The following is a 16,555-nucleotide window of genomic DNA, read 5'->3' on the forward strand; positions in this document are numbered from 1 at the left end:
TCGTTTGTGGGTGTTAGGATGATTGCTTCTGCAGTTAAGTACTTGGTTTGCGTCTGTTGTTTTTCTGTAGATGCCAGTTTGAAGTTCCGCATTGACTGTTCGCTCCACTGTGACATCAAGGAATGGCACTTCGTTGTTGTTCTCCTCCCCGTCAAACCAGGAGCCCCCCTGAGACCATAGTCTCACTACTTGGAACACCAATATACAGACTAGTCAAAGGCCTCCACTGAAGGCTAAAACACCTCCACTGAGGACTAAAACCCCAAGTCGAAGATTCACTCCACTCCATTTACTCCATCCAAGAATTCCTGAACACCAAAGACACTGAGATAGAAGAGGATGGATTAATGTTGTCCTTTGACATAACAGCCCTGTTCACATCCATTAACATCAACGTGGCCAAAGAAAACTGAAGACACTACTCGAAGAACCAAAGACACAAACACAGCATCAACTTCATCAGCAAAGATAGCACTGTCAAGCTCGTGGAACTGTGCCTTACCATCCACTTCATATTCAATAACAAGCCCTACAAACAAATCAACGAAATACGCACGAAACCTCCAGCATCAGGATTCCTAGCAGAAGCAATAATGCAGAGACTCGAACAGACAGCACTTCCAACGATCCAACCCAAACTTTGGGTCCGCTACAGCGATGACACTTTTCTCATCAAAAAATGAAACAAATTAGAGGAAACCTACAACACCATCAACAATCTCCTTACTGGCATAAGATTCACAAAAGAGGAGAACAACAACAAAGTGCCATTTCTTGATGTCACAGTGGAGCGAACAGTCAATGGTAAATTCAAAACAGCGTCTACAGGAAAACAATGCACGCGAACCAAGAACTTAACTACAGAAGCAATCATCCCTACACAATCAAACACATCTGAATCAGGACACTATTTCAGCGAGCCACGACACACTGCTGCACCCAGGAACGACGAAGATCAATAAATAACTGTACAGAGCATTTCCGAAGAACGGGGAGCCCCTAAACCCCCTGAAAACAGTTTCCCTGACCGAGAATCGAACCCGGGCCGCGGTGGTGAGAGCGCCGAATCCTAACCACTAGACCACCAGGGAGATGCAAGCACATCCTGACAGCTCTACCGAACATTACTTTCCTGCCCGGAAATCGAATCCGGGCCATGGTCGATCGAAGGCTTTCACCTGTGTATCCAACAATGTCATTTCTTGTATCCATTGCTCCTGATGCAGTCTCCTCCACATTGGGGAGACTAGAGACGCCTCGAAGAGTCAAGTCACAGCGCTTGAGGGAACATCTTCAGGACACCCGCACCAATCAACCCCATCGCCCTCTGGCCCAACAGTTCAAACCCCTCCCACTCTGCCGAGGACATGCAGGTCCTGGGCCTCCTCCATCGCCGCTCCCTCCCCACTCGATGCCTGGAGGATGAACGTCTCATCTTCCACTTGGGTTAAATTCAACCCCAGGCCATCAATGTGGACTTCATCAGTTTCCTCATTTCCCCTCCCCCACCTTACCTCAATTCTAGCCTTCCAGCTCAGCGCTGTCCTCATGATCTGTCCTACCTGCCAATCTCCCTCCCCACCTATCCACTCCACCCTCCTCTCTGATCTGTCACCTCCATCCCCACCCCCATTCACCTATTGTACTTTTTGCTACCTTTGGCCCAGCACACCTCAGCCCCAATTTATCTCTCCACCCTGGAGGGGTCCTGCCTCTATTCCTGATGAAGGGCTTTTGCCCGAAACGTCGATTTTCCTGCTCCTCGGAAGCTGTCTGACCTGCTGTGCTTTTCTAGCACACTCTGATCTAAGCTCTGGTTTCCAGCATCTGCAGTCCTCATTTTTGCCGACCCAATAAGCTCAGTGTGCCAATTTCACACCAACAAACTGACACAAGCAGACACAATGTCTGCAGAAACCCTAGCCACATTGCTTTACATTAAAGACATCTGGGAAATGATGTCCGGAAAACTCAATCCTCTCAGCATCATGGTAGCCCACAAACCTACCAACACAACTTAAACAGCGGCTAATGAACCTGAAATACCCGATACAAACAACCAGAAAACGAATGTAATTTACAAAATACCATACAAGGAAATATATACATGAACTCTGCCGCACAGTTCTCTGTGGCAAGAAATGCTGGGATGAGATAAGGAAGATTTTTTCAGCCAAAACGAATCGGCACTGACTGGACAGCCATTTAAAATCAACGCTGTCAGCCCAGGATGGAAGACCCGAAGGGATGTACAGTTTTCTTATTTCCTGAAGATTTACAAAGCTGAGACCGGGTTTTGGTGTTTGTTCCCTTTCCACTCCCAAGAGCCGCAGTGGTTGGGGCGGTGAGTTGGGGAAAGTGAAATGTGCCCATGAGCAGCATGTGGGTCTCTCAGCTTCCCCTCCTCTGACAGCGCTGTGACTTGACTTTGATGTTCTCAGGGACATTTACTGACGCGAGACAGTGAAACGATTCTCATTCCTGCAGATTAGGAATTGTACCCATACGCCGGTTTCATGACAATGAGAAAGATTAATTGGGATGTGTGAAGAAGCTGTGAGCTGCAGTTGAAACAAGTAGGTGGAGTCAGATACGTCATCCATTGTCCCCATGGTCCTGAAGAAATGTTTGCTTTTGTCTGCTTGAGAGACTTTGGACACTGGTGTGGCAGGGAGAATACTGAGATACCGAGTGAGGGAGATTCAGTGCGCTGACTGTGAAAAGTGCTTCAAACCATTTACTCAGATTGGGGAATTAAAATCACACCCCTCGCGGTGGGAAAGACGATGTCCCCGCTCTGTTTGTAATTTCAAACCCAGAGCAACACAAGGAAAGCTCCACCCAATGGGGAAACCGTGGAAATGTGGGGACTGTGGGAAAGGATTCCCTTCCCCATCAGTGCTGGAAACCCACAGACGCATTCACAACGGGGTGAGGACGTTCACCTGCTCAGTGTACAGGAAGGGGTTCAGTCAGAGAGAAGCCATTCACGTGCCCCATGAGCAGGGGAGAGCTCACTCAGTCAGCTGCACTGCTGACCCACCAGTGGGTCCACACTGGAGAGAGGCCATTCACCTACTGTAAGTTCCAAAAGGGCTTCACCTGCTCCTCCCACCTGAGGAGGCACCATCGAGTTCACGTGCCAGTGCAAGGGGATTGAAGGAGCGATGGCCAAGTGCTCCGATCAACCCAGCACTGGGGCGTCCCAGGTTCGAATCCCACTGCGGTGGATGGCAGAATTGGAGCTCGCTCATTAATCTGGACTTCAGAATCTAAGTATGAAACCACTTTTAGGGGGAAAAAACACCATCTGATTCACTCATGACCTTTTTAGTGAAGGAAACTGCCGTTGCGGGAGAGGGTTCACTCAGTCATCCCAGCTGCATGTTTTACCCGGCTGTACCAGGGATCCAGTTACAAAGGGTCAACTCAGCTGACCAACAAAGAAAGTGGGGGGGGGGGGGGGGGGGGAGAGAGTGGGTGCATTTTGAGCTGGAGGTGTTTTCTTTAAAAACTACTTTTTGTATGCCCTTTTCCTGGGGAAATCTGAAGCTGTAACAAAAGAGGGTCGTAGTAAAGGTTACTTGAACTTACCACCCGGCTTCGACTCTGTGACGTCCAACAGGTTTTTGTTTTAAAGCTGCTCATTTCTTTCAGCCTCCAGCACTAATGTCATGTCTCAGAAGGACCAGTGAATGAGTCGCTAATATTGTTACAAATTGTATATTTTTTCAGGACTTCAGGTTCATTGTTTCATTAGAATTGCAAAGTTTACTGGCAACAGTGGGAGGTGTGGGCTGTATTCACTGGAAACAAAGTTTTAAAATCTCACAAACACCAGGGTATATTCTAACAGGTTCATTTGGAAGCACTAGGTTTCGAAGTGCTGCTCCTTCTTCAGGTAGCTGTGGTGTAGAATCACAAGACACAGAATATATCACAAAAACATTATAGTGTCATTCAACATAAGTGACGTATTGAAGAAACCTAGATTGCTGTAAATTTTTCATCTTTTAAAATGGGTTGCAGATTTCGGTTCATTAATATGTACATTCCAGAACTGTTAAGTCACGTTCTCCAGGAAACTTGATGTTTTATACAAGGAGGTAACACCTCACATCAAACAACGCATGAAAGCAGTGAGGTGAGTCTGTCTGTATCCCAATCTTGAGTCAGACTGTTTCTATTTCCAAATATATAATCCTGCAAAAGCAAATTCATCCCAAATGTGTGAGTGAATGCATGAGAGAGAGAGTGTGTATGTGCTTGTGCATGCTGGGTAAAGTGTGTGTGTGATGGAGTGTCATCATGTGCGAAGATGTATGCGTGGGTGTGAGTGGGGGGGCGTATTAGTGTGTGTCTGAGAGAGAGCATGTCTATCGGAAAGGCTCTGCATGAGCGTGTGAGTATGGAAGAGTGAGTGTGAGAGTGAGAGAGTGAGAGAGAGAGAGAGCGTAACAGTGAAGTGGGGTTACCTGTCATGTGACATGAACCCAAGTTCGCGATTGAGGCCATCCTCCTGGTTTCCGAACTTGGTTATCAGCGTTTGCTGGGCCACTAAAAATGATTAAGCAGTTACACAATACACATTAGAGAGAGCCGAGTGGGACTTGTCTTTCGATTTGCAGAAGGTGAGACGTTCTGGGTGCTGAAAACGAAGGAATACACATACTGGAGGACCTTCAGCACAGAGAGATGGAGCTGGAAACCAGTCTGCAGACACGTTGGGGGATTCACTGTGGAAACAGGCCGTTTGATCCACCAAGTCCACACTGTCCCTCCGAAGAACATACCCCCACTCCCCGACCCACCAGTTAACCCCACAGCTAATCCCTGAATTTCGAACGCCCAATCCACTCTAGCCTGCACATCTTTGGAACATGGGAGAAAACCCGAGCACCCAGAGGAAACCGACGTGAACAGGGGGTGGGGGAGGGGTAGGAAAGTGCAAACTCCACACAGTCACTGTGAGGGTGGGATCGAACCCAGGTCCCTGGCGCTGCGAGGAATCCCCTCTCCAGCTCTATGCATTCGATTGGCTTCTCCCCAATCTTGGTGACACTCCAATCAGTTTGAGGAATTCAATTTGCTTTCACAGAGTTTCCACGGGGCAGGGGTCGTTGTTACTCGGCAGATTGAACGATCCAATGAAGGGCTCGTCTATAGCGAGAACACTGGTCCACATTTCGTTGAAAAATTAAAGTCCTCTCCGCAATTAGAACCCTTGAGTACTCCCACGCAAGCTGCGTGTATTCACGGGGATTCTCAATGCATGTTGATATTTGAAATCATTTCCTGCAGACAAACATTTCCCCTCCTGGATTCAAACACTGCTGATATTCAGGCCCTGACTAAATTTCTTGTCCATGCCTGAAAAGCAAATCCTCCTCTGCTAATAACTTGAGAAAACAGATCACTGCTGTCAGTGCAGGGCAGAAAATAGGATGAGAGAATTTTGGTTTGCACAGAACAGCCTTCTCTATCTTCTACCCGAAATCTCTGTCTCTCAATTCCTAAGCCTTTCAATGTATTCCAACCCAAATTCATCCTTCCATCCTCCTGCCTTTGCCCAGCTCCCCTCTCCTGAAAGTGCTGACCATCTGTTCAGTTTCTCAGCCGCATCTCGCCATCATTAGTATATAGCCCACATCTTTATTTAGTTTTTGAGACAGAAAGGCAGTGGTTTGCTGATGCCAGGATGTGATGGTGATTGCATTCACAGTGTTCCAGACTCGTCTCTCGTGTCATTCAGAAAAGTCTGCACTGCACATGTGCAGAGAAGGGGATGCTGGGTGTAGGTGGGATGCATTCTCACCTCCCGATCCAATCATCCCCATAGCGTCCCCTGTCCATTCCCTCACCGCCACCCATAGCATCCCCTGTCCATTCTGTCTCTACCCTAACCTACCAGTCCCTTCTCTCTCTCTCCCCACATGCCACTCTCCCCACCCCGTCCATTCTATCTCTGCACCCTCTGCCCTCTGTCCAGTCCCTCATCCACCCTCTGTCCCCATCCATTCCCTTTATCCCTCCACCCTCTGCCTTCCCCAATCCAGTCCCTTCCCTTACACTCATTTTCTCTCACCTCCCACACGCTGCCCCCATCCATTCCTTCTCTCCCCCACCTTCTCCCGCCATTCATTGTTGCTCTCTTTCTCCACCCTCTACCCCGTCCATTCTCACCCCAACCTTTGCCCCGTCCATTCTGTCCCCACCCACTGCCGCCCGTCCATTCTCTCCCCACCCACTGCTCCCCGTCCATTCTCTCCCCACCCATTGACCCCATTCATTCTCTCCCCACCTACTGCCCCATCCATTCTCTCCCCGCCCACTGCCCCGTGTCCATTCTGTCCTGATCCACTGCTCCCCGTCCAATCTCTCCCCATCCACTGCCCCATGAATTCTCTCCCCACCCATTGCCCCCGTCCATTCTCTCCCCACCCACTGCCCCGTCCATTATCTCCCCACCACAGACCCCCGTCCATTCTCTCCCCACCCACTGCCCCGTCCATTCTCTCTCCCCACACTCTGGAACCAATTTCTTTCACTTCACACTTTGCAACTCTGCATTCTCTCTCTCCTCCCCAATCCTCTTCACCAAATTCTCTCTCTCTGCTCCCACCCTGTGTACCCCCATGCATTCTCTACCACCAATGCTCTGCTCTTCTACCTATTTTCTCTCTTTCTCTTCCCCAGTCTCTGCGCCCCCCCCCGTTCAATCTCACTCTGAGTACCCTCCCCCGTCCTTTCTCGTGCCTCGAGCCCTCTTTGATCTCTGTATCAAAACCTTCTAATGATAGAGAGAGAATGGATGGTGATGGCGACCTGGGGTGTGGGTGGGGAAGGGAAGCGTGAGAAATGGCTGACCTTTAACATTGAGAATAGCTAAAATGATGTATTCAGAAACATCAGTAATGTCTGAAAGCACATTCAAATGTTTAAAAAAAAGCTGCAGACATCTTTCTGAAACTTGCATTGAAATCTGCGCAGTTAGGCCACAATTGAGGACAGCCGGTAAACTTGGAATGGCCTATTCCTAGTCTTGTGAATTGGTTCAGAATATGTAGAAATACAGTCACAGACTTGCAGAGATCAGAAACAAACCTTTCGGTCCACGCCGACAACATTTCCTACATTACCCTCGTGATCCATTTGCCAGCATTTGGCCCATATCTCTCTCAGCCCTTCCTATCCATACCTCCATCCAGATGCCTTTTAAATGTTGTAATTCTACCAGCCTCGACCACTGCCTCTGGCAGCTTATTCCAAACGCATGCCACACTCTGTGTGAAAAAGTTCCCCCGTTCAGTCCCTTTTAAACCTTTTCCCTCTCAGCCTAAACACCTCTAGTTTTGGACACCCTCTACTCTGGGGAATAGATATACAAAAGTTGAGCTGCCAGACAAAATCATAGAGTCACAGAGATGTCCAGCATGGAAACAGACCCTTTAGTCTAACTCATCCATGCCGACCAGATATCACAACCCAATCTAGTCCCACCTACCAGCACCCAAATATATCCTTCCAAACCCTTCCTATTCATAGAGCCATCCAAAAGCCTCTTAAATGTGGCAATTGTACCAGCCTCCACCGTTTCCTCTGGCAGCTCATTCCATACACGTACCACCCTCTGCGTGATTCAGTTGCTCCTTCGGTCTCATTTCTATCTTTCCCCTCTCACCCTAAACCTATGCCCTCTCGTTCTGGACTCCCCGAACCCAGAGAAAAACCTTTGCCTATTTATTCTATCCATGCCCCTCATAATTTTGTAAACCTCTATAAGGTCACCCCTCAGTCTCTGATGCGCCAGGGAAAACAGCCCCAGCCTGTTCAGCCTCTCCCTCTCGCTCAGATCCCCCAACCCTCAACATCCTTGTAAATCTTTTCTGAACCCTTTCAAGTTTCACGACATCTTTCCAATTGGAAGGAGACCAGAATTGCATGCAATATTCCAACAACGGCCTAACCAATGTCCTGTACAGCCGCAACATGACCGCCCAAATGCTGTACTCAATACACTGACCAATAAAGGAAAGCATACCAAACGCCTTCTTCACTATTCTATCTACCTGCGACTCCAATGTTCAGGAGCTATGAACCTGCACTCCAAGGTTTCTTTGTTCAGCAACACTCCCTAGGAGCTTATGATTAATTGTAGAAGTCCTGCTAAGATTTGCTTTCCCAAAATGCAGCACCTCACATTTATCTGAATTAAACTCCATCTGCCACTTCTCAGCTCCTTGGCCCATCTGCTCCAGATCCTGTTGCAATCTGAGGTAACCGTCTTTGCTGTCCACAACAGCTCCAATTTTGGTGTCATCTGAAAACTTACTAACAGTCCCTTTTATGGTCGCATCCAAATCATTTACGTAAATGACAAAAGGTAGAGGGCCTAGCACTGATCCTTGTGGCACTCCACTGGTCACAGGCCTCCAGCCGGAAAAACTGCCCTCCACCACCACCCTCTGCCTTCTACCTTTGAGCCAGTTCTGTATCCAAATGGCTAGTTCTCCCTGAGATCTAACCTTGCTAATCAATCTCCCATGGGGAACCTTGTCGAACGCCTTACTGAAGTCCATATAGATCACATCTACTGCTCTGCCCTCATCAATCTTCTTTGTTACTTCTTCAAAAAACTCAATCAAGTTTCTGAGACATGAATTCCAATGCACAAAGCCATGTTGACTATCCCGAATCAGTCCTTGCCTTTCCAAATACATGTACATCCTGCCCCTCAGGATTCCCTCCAACAACTTGGCCACCACCGTGGTCAGGCTCACCGGTCTATGGTTCCCTGTACTGTCTTTACCGCCCTTCTTAAACAGTGGCACCACATTTGCCAACCTCCAGTCTTCCGGCACCTCACCTGTGACTATTGATGATACAAATAACTCAGCAAGAGGCCCAGCAATCACTTCTCTAGCTTCCCAAAGAGTTCTTGGTTACACCTGATCAGGTCCTGGGGATTTATCCATCTTTAACCGTTTCAAGACATCCAGCACTTCTTCCTCTGTAATCTGAACTTTTTGCAAGGTGTCACCATCTATTTCCCTTCAGTCTATATCTTCCATATCCTTGTCCACAGTAAATACTGATGCAAAGTATTCATTTAGTATGTCCCCCATTTTCTGTGGCTCCACACAAAGACCGCCTTTCTGATCTTTGACGGGCCCTATTCTCTGAGTAGAAAGTGAGGACTGCAAATACTGGAGATCAGAGCTGACATTGTGTTGCTGGAAAGGCGCAGCAGGTCAGGAAGCATCCAAGCAACAGGAGAATCGACGTTTCGGGCATAAGCCCTTCTTCAGGATGCATAGTTGGGCCACAACCAAGGACAGGCTGTAAGAGTGAATGAGTGAATAAAAGACAAGTCCCACCTCGCCCATGAGGAGAAAGTGAGAAATGCAGATGCCGGAGATCAGAGTCGAGAGTGTTGTGTTGAAAAAGCACAGCAGGTCAGGCAGCATCCAAGGAGCAGGGGAGTCAACGTTTCAGACATCAGCCCTTCACCTTGCCCTCTCTAGTGTGTGTTGTGAAACTGCTTAACTGCTTAATCATTTCTAGTGGCCGAGCAGAGGCTAATAACAAGTTTGGAACACACGAGAATGACCTCAGCTGAAACCTTGGATTCATGTCTCACTACAGGAGAACCAGCTCCACAATACACACAAACCCTATCTCTCTCTCTGAATCTGTCTCTCTCTCTCTCTCTCTCTTCTCTCTCATACACACACACACACACACACACACACACACACACACAAGTCCTCACACGGTCGGGCAGACCCTCTCTGATAGACAGGGGTCTCTCTCAGACACACATGGATACACCCCTCACACTCTCATCCATGCACACACCTTCTCACACAATTATACACCATTACACGCACACTTTACCCAGCATGCACACACACACAGACACACTCAGACGCTCTGTCTCATGAATGCACTCACACATAGAAGTCTTTGGGGTGAATTGCATTTGCAGGATTGTATGTTTGGAAATAGAAAAAGTCTGACTCAAGACTGTGATACAGAACGACTCTAAACTCACAGCTTTCATGCGTTATCTGAACTCAGGTGTCACCTCCCTTTATAAAACATTAAGTTAACTGGAGAATATTACTAAAAAGAAGTTCTGGGATTTACAGATTAATGAACCGAAATCTGGAACCTATTTTAAAAGATGAAAGACTTAACAGGTTTCTTCAATGTATTAGTGGGTGTGGACCCACTGGTGGGTCAGCAGTGCAGCTGACTGAGTGAACCCCCTTCCGTACATGGGGCACGTGAATGGCTTCTCTCACTTGTGGACCCACTCGTGCGTCTGCAGATGGCTGATCCGAATGAAGCCCTTCCTGCACACCGAGCAGGTGAATGGCCTCTCCCCGCTGTGATTACGTCTGTGGGTTTCCAACACGGATGGGGAAGGGAATCCTTTCCCTCAGTCCCCACATTTCCACAGTTTCCCATTGGGGGAGCTTTCCTTGTGTTGGTCTGGGTTTGAAATTACAATCAGAACGGTGACATAGTCTATCCCCACTGTCAGGGATGAGACTTTGATACCCCCAAGCTGAGTAAATGGTGTAAAGCACTTTTCACAGTCAGCGCACTGAATCTCCCTCACTCGGTGTCTCAGTATTCTTCCTGCCGCACCAGTGTCCAAAATCTCTCAAGCAAACAAAAGCAACCATGTCTTCTTGATTGGAATGGCTGCTGATATTCAAGTCCCGATAAATCAAGTGGCTCTGTCAGAAGTTGATGTATCATTTGTTTTCAGATTTCTTTCGGCACGTCTTCCTGCAAAAAAAAGTCACAAAATAAGTGGTCATTGTCAGTATACTTAAACGAATATAACATCGGCGGCAGTTCCTGTAGTTTGCCAGATGCCTGCTGATCACATAATACCCAGCACACAGAAACCTGAAATCCCTCATGCAGCCAGATAGGCTTAGGTGTGTTTAGAGGAAAACTTCATTCAAATATAATCGAATCTTAAACTAAATACGTGTACATATATATATATCAATATGCCAATCCTGTCAATGCGGATCAGTTCCAAGCGAAACTACACATTTAATTGTGAACATGAGGAAAAAAGCAATCATTTTCCAGGGTGCAAACTGCATACGTGCTAAACTGAGGGAATACACAAGGAAAATACCTAAAAGAGAGATAGAAAGTATTTGAGCACCTTTGCAGAATCTGCTCCCTCTCTGGATTCTCTCCAGTTGCTTCAAGTAAACCTCCCTGGGGGTCAGGCAGCCCTGCATCGGGAAGCACTGGGATGGTCAACTACGACCAGTTTACATGGAGAACACATCTCCACATTAAACAGCCTCGAGGCAAATTTCCCTTCCTTCCACAAAGTTCAAGACCCCTCAAAGCGAAATTCCCCAGGTAAGTTTGGAAGAATTTCTTCCAGGTGTTCACTAATCATTTCTATGAGCACTTTGTTAAAGTTTGAATATAGCGAGTTTTGAAAATTAGTGATTCTGAGCGAAATCACAGTTCGAAAAACAGAATGTGGGTATTTAGACTGAGTTTATTTTTGCACATCGACGATATGTCTGCACAACAGCATATGACACGACAGCAGTGAAGATCTTCTGACCTCATTCTCAAACGTGCCTGCCACACGCCAGATGAAAAGCTGAATACTTCTGTGGAAAAACTGCCGAGCAATGCAGGAGAATGGCACAACGCGTGCGTGTTGGAACCAGAACCCAAAGGAGAGACCATTCTCTCCTATTCATTCAACGTCGTCTTTAGCAGCTTTCCCGTATAATGGCGCTCTGTTCTGCACCTTGCCTCCGCTTCCCAAAAAAGCTTCGACATAAATATTTCACAATGATATACTGGCCCAATGTGTACAGTTAAGGTGACAACCTCTGAGTGGTCTCCTGTTCTCTGTATCCTATGTTGAGGAGGGCAATGCTTGTCCCTGGCTATTCTGGTGTCAGAGAAAAGTTTCGAAACAGTGGAGGGAGTCCGATTCCTGGGGACGGGATAAACAGCAGCAGGGAGACAGAATGAGAAGCAGCTGTTCAAGAAACTCTTTGTCACTTGCAATTCTTAGAACAATGTCAAATGTATTTGACACTAAGCAAGTCTCAACTGGCTCAAGAGGAGTGTGGTGGATGAGGAATGAGTCGCTGTTTGGCTTGTTGGTCTAGGGGCATGATCCCAGGTAGAGTCTTTAACAGTGCAGACTTGTGTGCGGTCCTGGATTCACATCCCAGACGAGGCTGCGTCGCTTAACTTGACTTGGGCAAAAATGCCCCATTAATTTTCTCAAAAAGCACCTTCGTGAAACGAGGTTGGGCTGCCACGAATACGAATGAGGCAGAAAACAGGGAAGTGAAATGGTTGGAGATCGCGTTGAACAGGTTGACGTGAGTGGTGCGGTGTTTGCGGAATGTCAGCAATAAAGGTAAATTGAAATATTGGGCCAGCTCTCCTCGGAGAACCGAAGTTTTCCAAGTCAGTAGAGGGCGAGAAACAGGAAATAATGCTGTGACAATGCTCCCATGCCTGAAATGATCTATAGTGATTCGGCAGAGATTTAAAGTCACGAGGACGAGCGAATGCAGTAGACGAGGTAGCAGCAAATGTGCAGGTAAAGAGCTGCTTCACCTGGAAGGATATCCAGGAGGGAGCAGGTAAATTGTGCTTCTGAGTGAAATCACGGTTCGTAAAAACAGAATGTGGCAATTTAGACAGAGTTAATATTTGTTCGTCGCCGATATGTCTGCCGGTGCGCGATGGGAGCATAACCCAGAAGGGAAACCATCTTCCCTATTCACTCAATGTCGAGTTTAGCAGCTTTCCCGTATAACGGCGCACTGTTGTGCACCTCGCCTTCTCATCTGCTTCCCAAAAAACTTCGACGTAAATATTGATACACAGGCCCAGTATGCAGAGTTGAGATGCCACACCCGTGGAGGTCTGCGGGGTCTTCTCCTGTTCTCTGTACCCGATGTTGAGGAGGGCAATACTTGTCACTGGTCACTCCGGTGTCAGAGAAAAGTTTAGACAGAAAACGGGTTAATCTTCTGGCAGTAGAGAGGGCCCGGTTCCTGGGGACGGGCAAACGGCAGCAGAGAGACGGAATGAGAAGCAGCTGTTCATACAGTCATAGAGATGTACAGCATGGAAACAGACCCTTCGGTCCAACCCGTCCATGCCGACCAGATATCCCACCCCAATCTAGTCCCACCTGCCAGCACCTGGCCCATATACCTCCAAACCCTTCCTATTCATATATCCATCCAAACGCTTCTGAAATGTTGCAATTGTACCAGTCTCCGCCACTTTCTCTGGCAGCTCATTCCATACACGCACCACCCTCTGCGTGAAAAGGTTGCCCCTTAGATATCTTTTATATCTTTCTCCTCTCACCCTAAACCTATGCCCTCTAGTTCTTGACTCCCCGACCCCAGGGAAAAGGCTTTGCCTATTTATCCTATCCATGCCCCTCATAATTTTATAAACCTCCATAAAGTCACCCTTCAACCTCCGACGTTCCAGAGAAAACAGCCCCAGCCTGTTCAATGTCAACTGGACATTCCTCTGAGCAAGACTCAACTGGTTCAAGAGGTAGGGTGGGGGCAGGGGGGCCAGCGTGCTAGCCGTGTGGCTCGTTGGTGTCGGGGTGTGATTTTTTCATAGACGCAGGCGTTCGAGAGATCCCGGGTTCAAATCGCGGAGGAACCCGCGTTTCATGACTTGTGCGAAAGTGCTGTTTAATTTCCTCAAAAAGCACCTTCGTAAAACGAGGTTGGGCTCCCTGGAGAACCAATGGGACAGAAAGCAGCGAAGTGAAATGATTGGAGATAGCGTTGAAGAGGTTAACGTGAGTGGTGCAGTGTTTGAGGGATGTCAGCGATGAGGGTCGATTGGAAATTTGGGAGAGCTCTCTTCGGAGTACAGAAGTTTGAAATCTGGCCCGATTGAAGCTTTTCAAGTCATGCGAAGTCTAGACAGAGAAAGTAATGTCGTCAAAATGTTCCCACGTCTGAAAGGATCCACAACGATTCGGCAGAGTTGAAAAGTCATGAGGAAAAGAAACAAAAGTGACATTAGGAAGAACGCTTTTGAAAAGGGACTGGTTGGGGTCAGTAAATCCCAAACTGACAAAGAGGCAGATTCTTTATACGCAAACGGCAAGACTTGGCCAAACGATACACGGAGTCAACGGACTCCTTTCGTGATTTGAAACGTAAGGAGTCGACGTTATGGAACCATTTGAGATTCAAACATGCAACTTTTGGATCTCGAGTCAGACGCGCTACCGTTGCGACACAAGCTCACACATGCCCTGGCGCTGAAGCTGTGCGCTTTTAATGGGGTCAGGAAAATGTTCCCCAAACGGAAATCTTCTCCACAAAGGGGTTTCTGAATTGAATGAATGTCTCACGTAAGGGACTGCGTCTGCTGAGAAGCCGAGACCAAAAGAGAAACTCGGTAGGTTTGACAGTACCTGTCAGAGAAAACAAAATTCTGAAATGTTGTCGCTGATTCTCTTTCCACAGACGTTGCCTGACCTTCTCAGTTTCTCCTGCAATTTCTAGTTTTGTTTTTTACTGAAAGTTCATTTCATCTTTTGGGATGAAACAACTGCAGTCGCCGTATGCAGATATATAACCCTTTCGAATCACTGTGACGTGATTGGAGTCAAACAAACTCTGCGATGATGCACTCTTTCTCAGCTCCACAGGCAGACAGACAAGGGGAAGGAAGCTGTCAGTGTGGTACTGAATCGTGGGCTGAGTGGTTAATGCGATGGACATGAAATCCATTGCGGTTTCCCCACGCAGGTGTGAACCCTGCCGAGTACAAAATGAGAAGTGTCGTCGAAAAGAAAGGGAGTTTGCTCCCCGGCTTCTTCTTTAAGATTCAAATCAGTGGAGGGGGGAAAACATTTCACTCAAATTGGGACTGGTGGGAATCTGCAACCCACTGCCTGTTCAGGTGGAACAAGCAGATACCCGCAGAGCTTCTTTTGAGGCGATGAGCAAAGTGTTTGGAAATGAGACTAGAAGACAGACGAGCTTGTAATCGTGATCGAAATGAAGCAGGTACCTGTGGACAAAGGCGTTTCCTTTGCCAGTGAAAGATACTGCTTCACAAAGTTGGGCCTGTGGAAGGGAATCAGTGACGGTGATTATCTTTGGTTGTTCACCTTGTGAATGTTCCCATTGCTGCGCATGTCCGTGTTGGCGTCAGAACTCTGCAGCATGGTGGCGTTGGATGCGCACAGGGACTGGCGCACCAAACTCCACCTACCTGTTTGAAATGCAGCTCACAGCTTGTTCACACACCTCAATTAATCTTTCTCATTGTCCTGAAGCCGGCGTACGGTTTGAATTCCCAACCTGCGGGAATGAGAATCCTTACACTGTCTCGCGTCAGTAAATGTCCCTGAGAACATCTGAGTCAACTCACAGCGCAGTCAGATGAGGGGAAGCTGAAATAGCCCCACACGCTGTTCACGGGCACATTTTATTCTCCCCAATTCAACGCCTCAACCACTGCGGCTCCTGGCAGTGGAAAAGAAACAATCACCAAAACCCCGTCTAAGCTCTGTGAATCTTCAGAAAATCAGCAAACGTTCATCCCTTCGGATTTTCTATCCTAGGCTGACAGCGATGGGTTTTGTCACTCTTTTGTAGGACATTGCAAGTAGATGTTTTGCAGAAAAGCACCACAATGCCAACTGATTAATCAGGACCTGGATGTTTTCGGTCTTTGAATGTCAGTGTTGTGCAGCAGAACTTTGTTGTTGCCAGTTTCTAATACTTATCTTCCCAGTTCCCTGTATCACTTGTCGAAAATGTTTAATTTGTGTCTTGTAATCCTTTCACTGTCTGCTAATGAGGATAGTGTTTCCATGTTTTACCTAAATTATCTTGACCTTGCATACCTCAAGCCTCAAGCTAATTTCACGAGAAACCCTCTCCAGTTCAAAAGCCAACTGTTAATGATGGCTCTGTTTCTTGTCACGTGTCCAATTTCAGATCGATGTTGTTGATGTCCCTTATACTCCTTCAGATCCAGGTTTCGCTCACAGGGCTAGAACAGAACTGTCACCAAATACATTTACCAATCTACGTTCATCCTATCGATTGTATTAGCATCATCAACACTTCTCATCAAAATATCTCGAGAGACTTTCATCACAATTTTCTGTGAACAGTTCTAAATTAGCTTTGCTGAATGAACCCCAAATTTCTTGAAGTGGCTCCTTATTTTCGGCCCTGATTATTAATCTCTCTACGCATGGGAATGGATCCTTCCCACCCGCTCTATCTCTCATCAATGTGTGCAGTTCAATTTGATCTCCTATCAGCCTCCTCTGTCCTGATCAAATCCAGGGGAACAGGAAACGTTGGGGCTATGGCGCGGACAGGACAAGCCCAATACTCACCTTTCCTGTTAGAACTATTCCATGAGAAAGTTTAGACCTCAACTTTGGGCGTGTAGTTGTGGCCGAACACTTAAGGTGTTGGCGTAGAGATCATTTGGGGCTCCCCGCCCAGGGTGGTAACCTGCT

General features: G+C 47.4%; 1 protein-coding gene and 1 non-coding gene across 2 annotated transcripts in view; one reads left to right on the forward strand and one right to left on the reverse strand.

Annotated features, from left to right (window-relative positions):
* LOC140460597 (uncharacterized) overlaps positions 1-16,555 on the forward strand; it is a 621,333-nt gene that overhangs the window by 478,492 nt on the left and 126,286 nt on the right. The gene's annotated exons all lie outside the window — the stretch shown is intronic.
* trnae-cuc (transfer RNA glutamic acid (anticodon CUC)) lies at positions 1,020-1,091 on the reverse strand. The gene has a single exon. It is a non-coding gene; the product is annotated as a tRNA-Glu (tRNA).

Source organism: Chiloscyllium punctatum, chromosome 36, assembly GCF_047496795.1.
Source record: "Chiloscyllium punctatum isolate Juve2018m chromosome 36, sChiPun1.3, whole genome shotgun sequence".
Taxonomy (NCBI): Eukaryota; Metazoa; Chordata; class Chondrichthyes; order Orectolobiformes; family Hemiscylliidae; genus Chiloscyllium; species Chiloscyllium punctatum.